Genomic DNA, 16,064 nt, shown 5'->3' on the forward strand with positions numbered 1-16,064 from the left:
AATAACTCTGAAACGCTTCAACGGATCCCACTGATTCTGAGACTGGTTTTTTTTGTGACATCTTGTACTTCATGATAGTGGTAACATTTATTTGATAAGACTTGTGTTTATTTGTGGAAAAAAAAATCGGAAATTTGGCGAAAATGTAGAAAATTTAGCACTTTTCAAACTTTGAATTTTCATGCCCTTAAATCAGAGAGATATGTCACACAAAATAGTTCATAAATAACATTTCCCACATGTCTACTTTACATCAGCACAATTTTGGAACCAAATTTTTTTTTTAGTAGGAAGGGTTAAAAGTTGACCAGCGATTTCTCATTTTTACAACAAAATCTACAAAACCATTTTTTTTAGGGACCACATCACATTTGAAGTGACTTTGAGGGGCCTTTTTGACAAAAAATACCCAAAAGTAACACCATTCTAAAAACTGCACCCCTCAGGTGCTTCACAGAAGTTTATAATATTGAGTCATAAAAATAAAATGTTCACATTTTTCCCACAAAAATGTTTTTCATCCCCTAATTTTGCATTGTCATAAGGGTAACAGGAGAAATTGCACCATGAAATTTGTTGTTCAATTTCTCCTGAGTACGCAGATACCCCATATGTGGGGGAAAACCACTGCTTTGGAGTACGGCAGGGTTCGGAAGAGAAAGAAGCGCTATGTTGGCTGGGAAAGGTGGCAGACACCATGTCACATTTGAAGAGTCGCTGACATGCCGAAACAGCAGAAACCCCCACAAGTGACCCCATTTTGTAAACTACACCTCTCAAGGAATTCATCTAGGGAAGTAGTGAGTATTTTTTAATTTTTAAATTGATACCATTGGGCAGTGAAGAAAACAATTATATTTTTACCACAAAAAAAAATGTTTTAGCCTCAGAATTTACATTTTCACACAAGGCAATGAGTAAAAATGGTGTTGAAATGGGTCACACAATTTCTTCCAAATGTGGCAATACCCCATATGTGGCTGTACAGTACCACTTAGCTATACAGCGAGATCAGGGAGGGATGGAGAACTATTTGACTCTTGGAGAACAAATTATTGTAGAATAGTTTGCAGACTCCATATACACAGCCCCTAAGTGCTTGAAGAGCAGAATCCCCCCTCAAGTTACCCCATTTTGGAAATTAAACCCCTTTGGGAATTTACCTACAGGTGTAGTGACTATTTTGACCTCATGGGTCTTTTCCAGAAACAAGCAGCAGTGGATGTTGCTGAGTGAAAATTTCAAACTGCTGTTGACGTGACCAGTACGCTGTAGGGTTCAGCACGTTGTGCCCAGCTCATGCTTCTGGAGACATGCACCTGTAAATTAGGCAAGCTCTCATCGCTACAGGAATGCCAAACATGTGGACCCTAAATGTAGTTTAGGCACATTGTGGGGCTCAGAAGGGAGGGAGGCATTTGGGAGCACAAAACTTTCTTTCTTTTGGGGAGCAAGGGCTATTTCGCTTTTCCAGAGCCTTTGTGCTACCAGTAACTTGGAAGTCCCTTATATTTTTAACAGATGACGGACCTGAGTGGGGACTAGCTTTTTTTGAGGACGGAGTTGAAGCTTTTATTGGGAACATTTTACATAACATTTATCCGGCGCTCTAGGCTGAGCACTTACATAGGGATTTTCAACTAAATCTCCAAGTGATGTAATTCAGATGAAACCCCCGAGGGATCCATTCACTATAATGAGGCAGCAGAGTTACTCTGGACTCCGTCTGGCCTCTGTTTAGCGGTGTCCTTTTTTTCCAGAAGTGCACAAAACTGGCCAACCGCACTTTTATTCACGCCTAAAAAAAACTGACACCGTGGGATCACAGGCCAAACGGTATCCACAGTGGCCTATATCTGCCTCAGTACAGTGAATCTTCTGCCGGGGGTCTGTCTGAATCACGTATTTCAGAGATTTACACGGAAACCCCGGTGTAAGCGCTCAGCGCAGAACAACGGATGTGAGCAGAGCCTTACTGCGATCTTTGGGAGACAAAATAAACAAATTAGTAGCAGGTGAAGAATTGGTTTTATGTATTTTTTACGCCGTTCCTCGTGCACTATAAGGCTGTGTGCCCACGATGCGTTTAAGCGTTTCCGCAGCGGCAAAAACACTGCAGAAACACTTAAAAAATGCTTGGTAGAAGGCCTGCCATGTTCCCCAATGATAATCAGCATGTAGTGTGCACATGCTGCGGAAATTTCCGCTGTGGGTTATCATTGCGGAAAAAAACGCAGCACTACCAATTATTTTGCGGAAGCGCTGCGTTTTCGCCGCCATTGACTTGCATTGGAACGCTTGGATTCCGCATCACTGCATCTGTACATGCGGAATCCAAACGTTTCAATGTGCGGATGGTACCCGGGTGTGGAGGACAGGAGACTCCTCCGGACCAGGGTACCATAGAACATGTAAAAAAAAAAAAAAAAAAAGAATAAAATAAAAAATAAATATTATATTTACCTTCTGATGGCCCCCGGTCTCCTTGCCTTCGCTTGCCGGCAGATCGCGGTGGACTGAAGGACCTGATCGGACTTCATTTAGTCATGTGACGGCAGGTTCTTCAGTGTAGTGCACCGCAAGCTGCCGGCAGCCAAGACGGAGCGAAGCAAGACTCCAGGTGCCATCAGAAGGTAAGTATAGATTTATTTTTTTTACCATTCTTTCGGTCACACTATATAAATCCATGCCCTTAGGCAGGGTGCCCACGTAGCGTTTTTCAAGCGTTTATGCTGCGGAATATCCGCAGCGTAAACGCTTGTGAAACGCTAGGTAATCCGCCCCCCATGGTCCCCAAGGGGATTAAGCATGTTCTATGCACATGCTGCGGATTTTTCCGCAGCGTTTATGCTGCGCACAAAAATCCGCAGCATGTCATTTAATTTTGCAGAAGAGCAGCGGAACTCCCGCCATTGACTTGTATTGGGACGCATAGAAACCGCGATAGTACATTTCACAAGCGGCTTCTATGCGTCTCTATGGGCGGATGGTACCCAGTTCTGGAGGAGAGGAGACTCTCATCCAGACCTGGGTACCATTGTACCTGTGAAAAAAAAGAATAAAATAACAAATAAAGTTTATACTCACCTTTCCGAAGGCTTCTCTCTGAATGCCGGCATCGCTGAAGGACCTGCGGTGACGTCACAGTCATGTGACCGCAGGCCCTTCACCGCTCTGTCTCGCGATATACCGGCAGCCGGGAACCAGACAGGAACGAGCGCTGCAGCACACACCGGGGCCTCGGGGGTGAGTATAGCTTTATTTGTTTTAATTTTTACGGTTCACACTGCATAAATCCATGCCGTTTGCATGGATTTATACAGTGTGACCTAGTTGTCAAGCACTTTCCAAGTGATGCTATCGCCTGGAAAGCGCTTGTCAATCTGCATGCGGAAACGCATGTGAATCCGCATGTATTCTGCAGGAAAAACGCATGCACAATCTGCATGCGTTTTTTTCTGCCAGGGAGATGCAGAAATGCTGCAGACATTTTCTGCTTCATTTCTGCATCGTGGGCACATAGCCTTAAAGACGCTTTTTTTTTGCAAAATCTAGTTTTTGCATCGCTATATTTTGAGAGCTATCATTTTTCCATATTTCGTCCGACAGTCATGTGATGGCTTGTTTTTTGCGGGACGAGTTGACGTTTTTATTTGTACCATTTTTTTTGATCGCTTTCTGTTCCGTTTTTTGAGAGGTAAAATTAACAAAAACCAGCAATTCAGGATTTGTTTTTTTGAGGGGTCGGTACGTTTACAGCGATACTACACCTTCTATTGTTTTTTTATGTTTTGGCGCTTTTATACAATAAAACTTTTATAGAAAAAATAATTTTTTTGCATCGCTTTATTCTTGTAGCTATAACTTTTTTATTTTTCCGCTGATGGAGCTGTATGGCAGCTTTTTTTTGCGGGACAAGATGACGTTTTCAGTGGTACCATTTTTATTTCCATTTGGCTTTTTCATCGCATTTTATTCCACTTTTTATTTGGCGATATGATGAAAAAAAGCATAGTTTTTTGCTCCGTTTTTTATTTATTTATTTTTACGGTGTGCAAAAAAGGGGTTAATTAGTGTGATAGTTTTATAGATCGGGTTGCTCTGGACGCGGCGATACCGAATATGTGTACTTTTTTTGTTTTTGCATAAATATACGGATTTATTGGTTTAATAATTTATTTTATTTTACAGGACACTGTACATGGCAGACAAGGACGTGGTCATGTGACCTCCGGCTGCCATGACGCCACCAGGTCCTGTAAGCTATCACAGGGGCCATCAGAAAGGTAAGTGGACAACTCCCTCTCCTCTCACTATCTTCTAAATGCCGCTATCACTATGGATCGCAGCATTTAGAAGATAGCAAAGGGTTAACATCATTGGGACCTGATCCAATCAAGTCCCGATGATGTCCACTGTCAGAGCTACTGCTCTGCACCGCACCCGCAGCGCTTTCAGGACCCTGGGGGTCCTGAGCACTGCGGGACCACCGACCGTTTATAAACGTCGGCACTGCACAGAGCCCAGGTAGCGCCGACGTTTATATACAGAGGTTAAACAATTCTTGACTGCCCATATGACGATATCATGTGTTTGGAAGCTTCTGATAAGTTTTTTGGAAACATCTGACTAATTGGAGACACACCTGTGGATGTATTTTAATGCACACCTGAAACACACTGCTTCTTTGTGTAGCATCATGGGAAATTCTAAAGAAATCAGCCAAGATATCAGTAAGAGAATTGTGGACTTGCACAAGTCTGGCTCATCCTTGGGTACAATTTCAAGATACCTGAAGGTGTCTCGTTCATCTGTACAAATATATGTGTGTATATGCAAGTACAAACAAGATGGGAATGTCCAGCCATCATACCGCTCAGGAAGGAAGGAGACGGGTTCTGTGCCCCAGAGATGAACGGGCTTTGGCCCAACATGTGCATATCAATGCAAGGACAAAAGCAAAAGACCTTGTGAAGATGATGGCGGAAGCTGGTAAGATTGTGTCAATAACCACAGTGAAACGAGTGCTGTATCAACATGGGCTGAAAGGCCACTCTGCCAGGAAGAAGCCATTAATCCAAAAGAAACATAAAAAAATCCAGATTAATGTTTGCAAATGCACACAGGAACAAAGACCTTAATTTTTGGAGACATGTTCTGTGGTCTGATGAAACTAAAATTTTACTTTTTGGGCATAATGACCATCGTTACTTTTGGAGGAAAAAGGGAGAAGCTTGGAAGCCTAAGAACACCATCCCAACTGTGAACCACGGGGGTGGCAGCATAATGTTGTGGGATTGTTATGCTGCAGGAGGGACTGGTGCACTTCACAAAATAGATGGCATCATGAGAAAAGAAATACTGAAGCAACATCTCAAGACATCAGCCAGGTAGTTAAAGCTTGGGCGGAAATGGGTCTTCAAATGGACAATGAACTGAAGCATACTGCCAAAATGGTAAAGTGGTCTAAGATAACAAAGTCAATGTTTTGGAGTGGCCATCACAAAGCCCTGATTCTCAATCCCAAGTCATCCAGTTTAAGGGCAATGATACCAAATACTAAACATTTGACTTTGCAGTAAGTAATAAAAATGCCTTAAACATTCTCTCTCTCTCTCTCTTTATTCTGGCATTTGGCAAATATTAAAAATGATGGTAATCCTAATTCACCTAAAATGGGAAAGGTTTATTCTGATTTCATGTCAGATATTGAGAAAAACATGCAGATGTGTCTTTTTATATAGTGTATGTAAACTTTTGGTTTCAACTGTATATATTACACACATACACACACACACACCGGTATATTATATAAATTCACGTTTTCCGGTTGTGCTCCTGCTTTTTTGAGTACACATATTGGTCTCTGAATTGGTCTGAGATATATTATGTTCTATTTCAGCAGTCATTGGGAAGCAGGCACATCTGTTCCTTCGTATTCGGATTTAGTTGAGGCCACCAATTGAAAATAAAGGGACAGATTCATTAAAGGAAACCTGTCATGTCCGAATAATCCTATTAACCAACAAATATGGAGTTAAAGGGGTTGTCCAGCACTATTAATAATGTGCCAATCTATTTTTATGGTGAAAAGAAGCTTCTTTGTAATTACCTTACGCTGCCGTTACTGCCTGTGAGCAGCGCTACCGTGGGCAGCTCACAGGCATCACGTGACCCCGCGCTGATGTCACGACAAGTGAGGCGTGACATCAGTGACGCGGTCCCCGCAGTGGATGCTGGGCTGTGGGCGGGGTTACCCTGCGAGTCACACCCAGCATCCACTGCGCGCTTTCCCAGTGAATGGGGTGATGGGGAGAGGGAGAGCGCACGGTGGATAATAATAATAATTATAATCTTTTTATTTATATAGCGCCAACATATTCTTCAGCGCTTTACAAGTCAGACAATTTACAGACATTATTATCACTGTCCCCATTGGGGCTCACAATCTACATTCCCTATCGGTATGTGTTTGGAGTGTGGGAGGAAACCGGAGAACCCGGAGGAAACCCACACAAACACAGGGAGAACATACAAACTCCTTGCAGATGTAGTCCTTGGTGGGACCCAGGACCCCAGCGCTGCAAGGTTGCAGTGCTAACCACTGAGCCACCGTGCTGCACCCCCACTGACACCCATCTATACAGTGTATCAGTGCAGCAACAGCTGTCAGTCAATGTGCCAGAGCCGGTGACAGAAGGTGTGCCAGCACGTCTAAATGACAAAGCTGAAGGCTTCCAGGAGGAACAAAGTTCATTCTTTCACGCTTTCAGTGTGGTATTCGGGCAGTTTTAGAAACCGCTCCAGGGTTTCCAAACCGTGAACCTCTTAAAAGATGAGATATAAGCTGAAAAATGATGACAGCAATGCTGTTTTGTCCCATTTTTTGACGCAGTTAAGTAGTGGTTTTTTTTCAGGCAGATTATATGCATAATCCGCCTGAAAACAATGTGGGTGCACATACCCCAAGAGTTAGAAACCCTCCCCACAGAATGAGCTCACTGACAGATTCTCAGTTAACTCATTCTGTAGCAAGAAATAGACAATGCAATACAAAGGCAAACGGTGCAAATTTTTTTAATTAAACACAAAAATACTTTTTTTCAGACAAAAATTAATGCAGAAATGTCCATAGAAATGTCTTCCCAATTCTACAGTATGTGCGTAACGGATTGGCAGGGATGCAGCACCGGCAGGTGATATTAGTCTGTTACGTTCTTCTCTGTACAAAAATGTTCTACTTTACTTTTGAAAGCTCATTCACTAGCACTGTAAAAAGCAGCAGAAAAACACACTGCAAAAAGCCACGTGTGAACATATGCTTTATTACCCAAAGTGACACAGAGGTTTGCCAGCATCTGAATTTCCTTAATTTTTTGTCTTTTCAGTTCTGATGAATATGTGAAGTCAGTGACATACATGACTTACTGCAGAGTGGCCGGTAACCTAGGCAACGAGCTGTACACTATAAAATTAAAAAGGACTCTGTTGAGAACAGAGGATCTGTAATAAGAGGTGAACTACAAAGTTACTTGGTTCTTACAAGCACCTAGCAACTTTAACCACATAAGAGCTAGAGACAACCCCTTTAATACATTTCTTTCAAAATGTTACATTGTGATGTAAAGTTGCAAAAAGGTGTAATAAAGTGCTGGGTGATACTACAAAGTGCATAGTGTTGAATTTCAGAAAATACATGGGTACATCCGTTACAAAGTACTGCTAAAAAAAAAAAAAAAGATAAAAGATATTTGTCCAGTTTTAACCATGAGATAGTAAAAGACTTGAATGCAGGGAATGGGCAAGGTAAATTATAATACGATTTTTTTTTATTATATTTTTAGGTTGCATTTGTGTTAGTCAAAATTGTCTGCAGAGAAAATGCTTACTATTATTATTATAAATGTTAAAGTTGTCAGACTGCTGAGAAATATGGGACATTTATTGTCATATATTTTTACAGTGAAAATCCTGCATAGGTTTTGCACTAAATGTTAATGCAATTTCAGTTCAGAGACTGCAATTCTCATAGTGAGCATTGGGACAGCTTCCAACATGAATCATCCATTGAATAAACTACTAACCTGAGGCTACTTTTAGGCTGAGTTCACACAATGCGTTTTTAATGCGTTTCAGCAGCGTTTTTGCAGTTGCGTAAACGCCGCGGAGACGCATGAAAAACGCATGGTAGAAGGGCAGCAATGTTCCCCAATTGAAATCTGCATGTGCTGTGCCCATGATGCGGATTTTTCCGCAGCGTAAACGCTGCGCTCAAAAATCCGCAGCATGTCAATTAATTTTGCGGAAACGCTGCTCTTTTGCCGCCATTGACTTGCATTAGACCGCATGGAATCCGCATCACTGTATATGTTGATGCGCATTCCATGCGGTCTAATGTGCGGATGGTACCCGGGTGTGGATGAGAGGACTCTCATCCAGACCCAGGTACCATTTAAAAAAAAAAGAATAAAATAAAATATATATTATATATATATATATATATATATATATATATATATATATATATATATATATATATATATATATATATATATATATATATATATATATATATATATATATATATACATACACACACTCACCTTCTGACGGCCCGCGCAGCGCTCCTGCTTGCTTCCCGGCACTTCACGGTTGAATGAAGAAGGACCTTCGCTGACGTCAGAGTCATGTGACGGGTCAAGTGACGCTGACATCGACAGGTCCTTCAGTCTTCACTGCCGGTAGCCGGGACAGAGCGAAGCAGGACACCGGGGGCCATCAGAGGGTAAAGTATATATTTATTTTTTGACATTCTTTCGGTCACACTATATAAATCCATGCCGGTTGCATGGATTTATATAGTGTGACCAAGTTGACAAGCACTTTCCAAGTGATGCTAAAATCGCTTGGAAAGCGCTTGTCAACCCGCATGCGGAAATGAAAGTGAAGACCGCTTCATTTCCGTATGTCCCTGGCAGGAAACAGCATGTACAATCCGCATGCGTTTTTTCCTGCAAGAGATGCAGAAACGCTCAGGAAAAAATCTTGAGCATTTCTGCATCGTGTGCACATACCCTTACAGAGGCAAATGGCTAGAAAAGGCAAGCAAAGCAAGATATCGCCAGTCGTTCCACGGAGAAAGCACTCCAGCCAAAACCCCAGGGAACATTGGTTATTTATTCCTACCTTTTACAAAAGCAGCGTAGCTTTATCACCATTATTTATTTTTATGTCTACCAAAAGCGTGGTCCACATAATGTTAATACTTGTACAAACTGTATAGAGCTCAGTAAATGGTATAAGTTACTAAGCTCAATGCCTCCTATGCCAACATGCTGCCAAGTAATAAAATATATCTCATGTATAGCAGACTGCCATATGGGATTCTGCAGAAAATTTGACCCAAAATATTGGTTTACTTTCTTATAAAAAGTATGTCAAAGTCAAACTTTTAACAGATTACATGCAATTTTAAATTTAGCGCCAAATGATGCAACTACATGAGTCACTGCTGAGTTCTGTTCACAATTGGGACGGGCATTTGGCTAACTTAGCTTTTTTTAATTAACATCTATCAATTACATTTTCAACACTGCTGACGTTGGTGGAAAATATATGAGCTGCAAAGACGGGACCAGTATTCACCTGATATAAGATTAGAATAACACTTCAAGATAAAGAGAAGAAGCGAGGACCCGAGCAATATACGGTTTCTTGTTAAAACTGGAATACTATAGTAAATGATGTGAATAACATGATAAAAAAGAAAGGTCTTAAGCATTTGTCTTATCCTTTTCCTTAAAGCCCTGCTATGTGTAACACTGTCGATCAGAAGATCGCAGTTTCTAGTCTCCCATGGAGACTATTGAAGCAAGTGTAAAGTTAAAAAAAAAAAAAAAAAAAAATTTAAAAATACTAAAATTATTAAAAATTAAAAAAATATATATTCAAATCACCCCCCTTTCGCCACATTCAAAATAAAACAATTAAAGAACACCAAAGTTAAGTTTTTTTGGTTGCAGCAACATTGCATTAAAATGTAATAACAGGCGATCAAAACATCGTATGTACCCCAAAATAGTATCAATAAAAACGTCAGCTAGGCACGGAAAAAATAAGATTTCAAGCAGCCCCAGATCCCAAAAAAGTGGGAGACACTATGGGTCTCAGAAAATGGCACCATTTTTTTTTTCACCACTTAAATAAAAAAGAACCTATACATGTTTGGTATTTACAAACTCGTAATGACCCATAGAATCATAATGGCAGGTGTCTGTTTTAGCATTTAGTGAACATGGTAAAAAAAAAATTTTGGAATTGCACTTTTTTGCAATTTCACCGCACTTCGATTTTTTTTCCCGTTTTTCAGTACACGACATGGTAAAGCCAATGGTATCGTTCAAAAGTACAACTCGTCCTCCCAAAAATAAGCCCTCACATGGCCATATTGATGGAAAAATAAAAAAGTTATGGCTCTGGGAAGACAGGGAGCAAGAAACAAAAACGAAAAAACCCAAGGTGGTAAAGGGGTTGTGAAGAAAAGGCACCAGAAGGGCCCCACAGAATCCTGCGGTTACCGCTTCTTCCGGTAGATCCACACCCTGCCACCCGACTGGTGTCACACTACGCCAGACGAAGCATGTGATACGGAGCTACCCTTTGCACCAACGTGACATTCCGCACCCCCACTCAAGGACGCGTAAGGTACAGTTCTACACCGTCACCGCCTGTCCAGACGGGTACAGAGAGGCACCAGGGAGTGGGACAAGGTGGTCCACCAAGATGCTGCCATGGCCCCATACTCTCTCACACCCCTGACAGGCTGAGAGGCTCTCTCACTACTTCAGTGAAGCAGAGCCATGTCGGCCTGGATAGAGCTGCCACCAGTTTCTATTTGATATAACAGACTTATATCAGGCTAGAAACCAGCCTGGTAGCACCTTCGTTGGACCGGGGATCACAAGAACAGCCCAAGATTAAATTATATATTTAACCGCCATAAGGGCTCACTAAACAATCTACTATATACATCAGGGTTATACATATACAGTGGTCAGAGTTACAAATACAAAAGCATGGTACAACAAGTCTTAGCAGAGCTTAAAGTCAGTTACCAGTAGATGGAAAGCATGGATCGGGGGATAGGCGGCCACATGGGGAAGGTATGTGGGCCCTGCCTGGTTGCTTGACTCCTCCCACACGTCTTGATGTCACCAGCTTCACCAGGAAAAGACAATAGGCTTTAGCTACAGAGACCTTCAAACTCTCTGGGAACTCCCACTACCCCCCCCCCCCCGACTCAAGCCCAAGTCTCCACCCATGTTCCTTCTTAGCTACGAGACTCCAAGAACTAAAGTGGCCCATACCTCCTTACTGGAAGGTCCCAGGGAACCGGTTCTGGTGTTAATGGACCCAGCCGAGCCCCTGCTACGTGTGTAGACCAAACACACTGGTCCTAGGAGGTTCCAAAAGGCTAGGATGTGTATGTCCTCGTCCCTACACGCTAGATTGGGCTGGGATGCAGTCTGGCATTCGCTATCTCCCCCTGAGCTAGAAAATCCATCTTGTGAAGAGCCGGGACATATAGTTCTTCCACAACTCGGTATTGAAATATAGTACCTTAACAAAACAGCACATTAGTGAACAAAGGAAACAATCACTGCAGGGGGCCTGCCTGTCAGCTCAGCTCACAGCTCACAGCTGCAGAGGGACACTCACACTGAAGCCCCCCTCCCTTCTCTCTTACAGCTGGGAGTCGGGTTACACTGTGCCAGGAAACCTGACAACCAGGGCACATGTGATTGTTCTAGAATATTCCTCACAGAGATTAAACCATAATGTCTTGGTGTCCTTACCTGAGCATGGCTGTTAGTATTAGTACAGTTTAATTAAATTAGTGATGCCTTAGGCCACGTGCACACAGAGTATTTGTGAGTTTTTTACCTCAGTATTTGCAAGCCAAAGTCATGAGTGGAACAATCAGAGGAAAAAGTATAATACTGTAGAAACATGTGCACCACTTCAGCATTTTTTACCCACTCCTTTCTTTTGGCTTACAAATATTGGGAGGCAAAAAACTCACCAAATAACAATACCTGACCAACTCAATGACTCTACCAATGTGTCAAAGTAAACAGTGCCTGACCTCCTCAATACACTGTCAGTGTCTTATGTAAACTATGCCTGACCAATCCAACCCCCAGCTGTTTTTACATTTGAAGTTGTGTATATTTTTAGAAACTCATATAAACTTTTTTGTTCAACATTTTTTCAGACATAAAAATCTTTTTCCATTAAATAATTTGATCAAATTACCCTTTTTTCCAAAAATGTTTTACTGGTTTCACATAGGTCTTCCACTGGTGACCTAAGGCTGGAATCACACCAGCGTATAACATCGGATGCGATATGTTAATGACACTCGGCTCCAGCTCTGCTGTGAGCGTGAGCAGAGTGTCAGTGCTCCGATCTTCTCGCATGAGAGAATCACAGCACAGGTGTGGAACAGACGGAGAAAGTAATTTCACATGTTCACATTAGGCATTTTTTCACCACCCATTACTTTCCATGGGTGAAAAAATGCAGGAAAAAAAACACTTAAAGTAGTGACATGCTCTATTGTGTATAAAAAAAAACATGCAAAGCACGAAATACTGATGACACAAAAACCAATGTGTGTGCATGAGATTTCTGAAATCTCAGACTTTGCTGGTACTGTAAAACACAGCTGAAAATTTGCATAAAAAAAGTCTAGTGTGAATATACCCTAAAATAGTTTTATTTTTAATGGGACAAAAGGGGGGGTGATTTGAACTTTTGTATTTCTTAAAAAAAATATATATATAATTTTTAAAAACTTTTTTTCACTTTTTACAGTATTTAATAGTCCCCTTCGGAGACTTGAACCTGTGATTGTCTGATCGTTTGTACTATACATAGGAGTGCATCAGCTATGACTGGCTTTCACAGGATTATCATTATGACAAGCACATATACCATATCTCCCGGGCATGGGAAGACGCAAAATACTAAACAGACATTACAGCAGGGAATTGCAGCCGATTCTTTCTTTGAAGTAAAACATTGTTTAAAAACAGGCAGGGAAAAAATGTTTTACCTCTCAAAAAGTATCAGCTGTGATTCCCCTGCTGTCCTGTCAGTATACTCTTTTCCATCCTCCCCTGTCCAGGAGATGTGGTATGATCAGACCATGTTCCTGTACGGTCAGACACAGCCATTACAGGACACAGCAGGGGCACATTTATAAGATTATATCAGCACAGGAACATTTTATTAAACACATCCAATTGTGGAACTTATTAGTATTCCAAGATCTCCTGATTAAAATGTACTTTGTTCATGGGAAAACCCCTTTAAAGATGATTTCTGTATGATGACTGTCTTCTGTGGTTCTGATTGGATAAGCAGCTTACTGCTGTTTAATATTGTACATGTGGTTAAGCATTTTAATTATGTGGATTGGTTTCTTTGTTTTGTTTTTTTTAACCTGTGCACTTCATCCCTGAGTGTATTGCGATGTAGACTAACCAGTACTCACTAATTGGAACTGGTTTTCCTGTTCTTTTTTGCATACTGAAAATTCAATAAATTCACAGTTTGTTTTTAATCACCTTTTAAATGCATTAATTCATTCTAGTTGGCAATCTTTAGGTTGTCTTTTTGTATCATGTTCTACTATACAGATGTAATGCAAGCGGCAGTAGAATTATCCCACACATCCTTAAATGATAGGTTTGGATAGTTTTTGAATTGCGTTTGCAGAAGCCTTTGTGACATACCATGTCCTTTTTTTTTTTTTTTTTTTAAATCAAATAATTTTTATTTAAACATTTTCAACATGAACAGGTAAGTTGACAATCACATCCTTTCAAATTTCCCCCCAACTCCCACCCCTTCCCGTCGGCTCTTTCGACCTTAAAGGGGAGAGACAGTTTTTAGACATTGCCAATTTCTTCACATTGTAAAACTTGTTTCTCATGCAATATAAGGATTAATTTTATTACGTATCAGATGTGTTGGTCACTTTCTATCTCTCCCTTATTTATTAACATGCACAGTTCATTTAGCTACTTTTTATCCATCAGCTAATTATCAATTAGCTGGAGTCATTACATTTATATTACAGTCAAATCTGATTTATCTAATCAATGCATTCTTGACCATGTTAATGTCATAGGGGCCAGGCCCGGAGAATCCAACCAACGTGCCAGCAATTTTTCAAGTTTAAGAGAGTTCCCCCTTCGCTGGTATACATATCTCTCTAGTCTAAGCATATTGTTGATTTTAGGGATATATTCTTTTATGTTTGGAGGTTCATTGTCTTTCCAGTGCGAAGCGATCAGCTTCCTGGCCTGGTGTAGTAGGATAGCCATCTGATGGGCCTCTTCAGGTGGTAAACCATTTACATATCCCAATAGACACACAATAGGATCATGGGGAATCTCACATTCAAACACCTTGGGCACAACATCTAGAATCGCTCTCCAGAATCCCCTAAGTTTAGGGCAGTTCCACATTACGTGACATATAGGTGTGGTAATCCTGATGCAGATCTAACAGTTTGAGTCGTTTTTGTCACCAAAATTGTGTAAGCGCAAAGGGGTATTATATACTTTATGAATCAGATAGTATTGCAAAAGCTTTTGCCCCTCACTTGTCAACACTAGTGGTATGAACTGTAAAATATGTTCCCATGTGTCTTCCTCTATTGGGTCCAGGTCTTGCTCCCATTTAGTTTTAGGATTACTACCTCGTTTTTTGAGAACCTGTTCCATTAGACATTTATAATGGAGCGAGATTACCCCTCTCGTTGACCCCTTCCCCACCACTGTGTCCAAGAAAGCTGTTCCTCTACCTTGAATAATAGGCTCCCGACTATTTTGTGTCATGAAGGCGTGCCTCAACTGCAGGTATTTATAAAATCCCTTGCTGGAGACCCCAAACTCATTCTGGAACTCCTGGAAGGACTTAAACCTACCATCCATGACTAATTGTACGATCTTAGAAAGTCCCAATCTTTGCCATTGACCAAACCCCTCCAGTCTATCGAATTCTGGATTGTTAGAATTATTCCATATGGGCGAGTATTTTAAGTACCCCACCATGCCCATAATTTTTTTAACTTTAGACCATATTTTATGTATCCCTCTGATTGTTCCTCCCACTAGCTCGTAATGCCTTAATTTTCCTCCTTCCAGAGCCTCCACTAGGTTGCTTTCTCCTAGTACATGCCTAATCATTCTAGCCGATGAGGATGGGAGTTTCGGGCTCTCCCACCCCCTCAAATGCTGTAGTTGTGAGGAAAGATAATACACCAGTGGGTCAGGAACCGCAAGTCCTCCATCCCCCTTTGGTCTCTGCAGGGCCTCAAGTTTTACCTTTGGCACCTTTTTTTTTCCATATTAAGTCTCAAAAAATTATATTAACTTTATAAAAAACTTGTAAAGGAAGCCATATTGGTACAATATGCAGTAGGTATATTAACTGTGGCATGAGGATCATCTTAATTAGATTGGTTCTCCCTATCACCGACAGGGTCAACTTACACCAAGCTGCAATTTTGTTTTGGAATTTACTTAGAAGGGGGTCAATATTTAGAGATACATACTTCTCCATATTCTCGCTTATTTTAATCCCAAGATACTTAAATGAGTGAACAATTTTAAGTTTTCCCACTTCCATCGCTTCATTTGAAAGTTTAGTTCCCACAGTCATAAGCGCTGATTTACCCCAATTAATAGAGAGGCCTGACAAAGAGCCGTAGTTGTTAATAATTGCCATGGCTTCCCTCAATGATTCCGGCCAGTTGTCTAGAAAGAAGTATATCGTCTGCATATAATGCGATTTTTTCTTGACGGTCCCCATAAGGGAACCCCTGAACCTTTGGGGAGAGGCGAATTGCTGCGGCCAATGGCTCTATAGCAATGGCGAACAACAGTGGAGAAAGTGGGCATCCCTGCCTTGTGCCCCTTTGCAAGAAAAACATATCTGATTTAAGGCAGCTAACCTGAATTTTGGCTTGGGGGCAGAATGGAGAAGCTTAA

At 41.2% G+C, this 16,064-nt stretch overlaps 1 protein-coding gene across 1 annotated transcript in view; it reads right to left on the reverse strand.

Annotated features, from left to right (window-relative positions):
- The window catches only part of LOC141259265 (clathrin heavy chain 1-like), a 109,542-nt gene that overhangs the window by 71,226 nt on the left and 22,252 nt on the right, over nt 1-16,064 (reverse strand). The window lies entirely within an intron of this gene.

Source organism: Phyllobates terribilis, unplaced genomic scaffold (assembly GCF_046119375.1).
Source record: "Phyllobates terribilis strain yellow unplaced genomic scaffold, ASM4611937v1 Scaffold_1__5_contigs__length_1240528914, whole genome shotgun sequence".
Taxonomy (NCBI): domain Eukaryota; kingdom Metazoa; phylum Chordata; class Amphibia; order Anura; family Dendrobatidae; genus Phyllobates; species Phyllobates terribilis.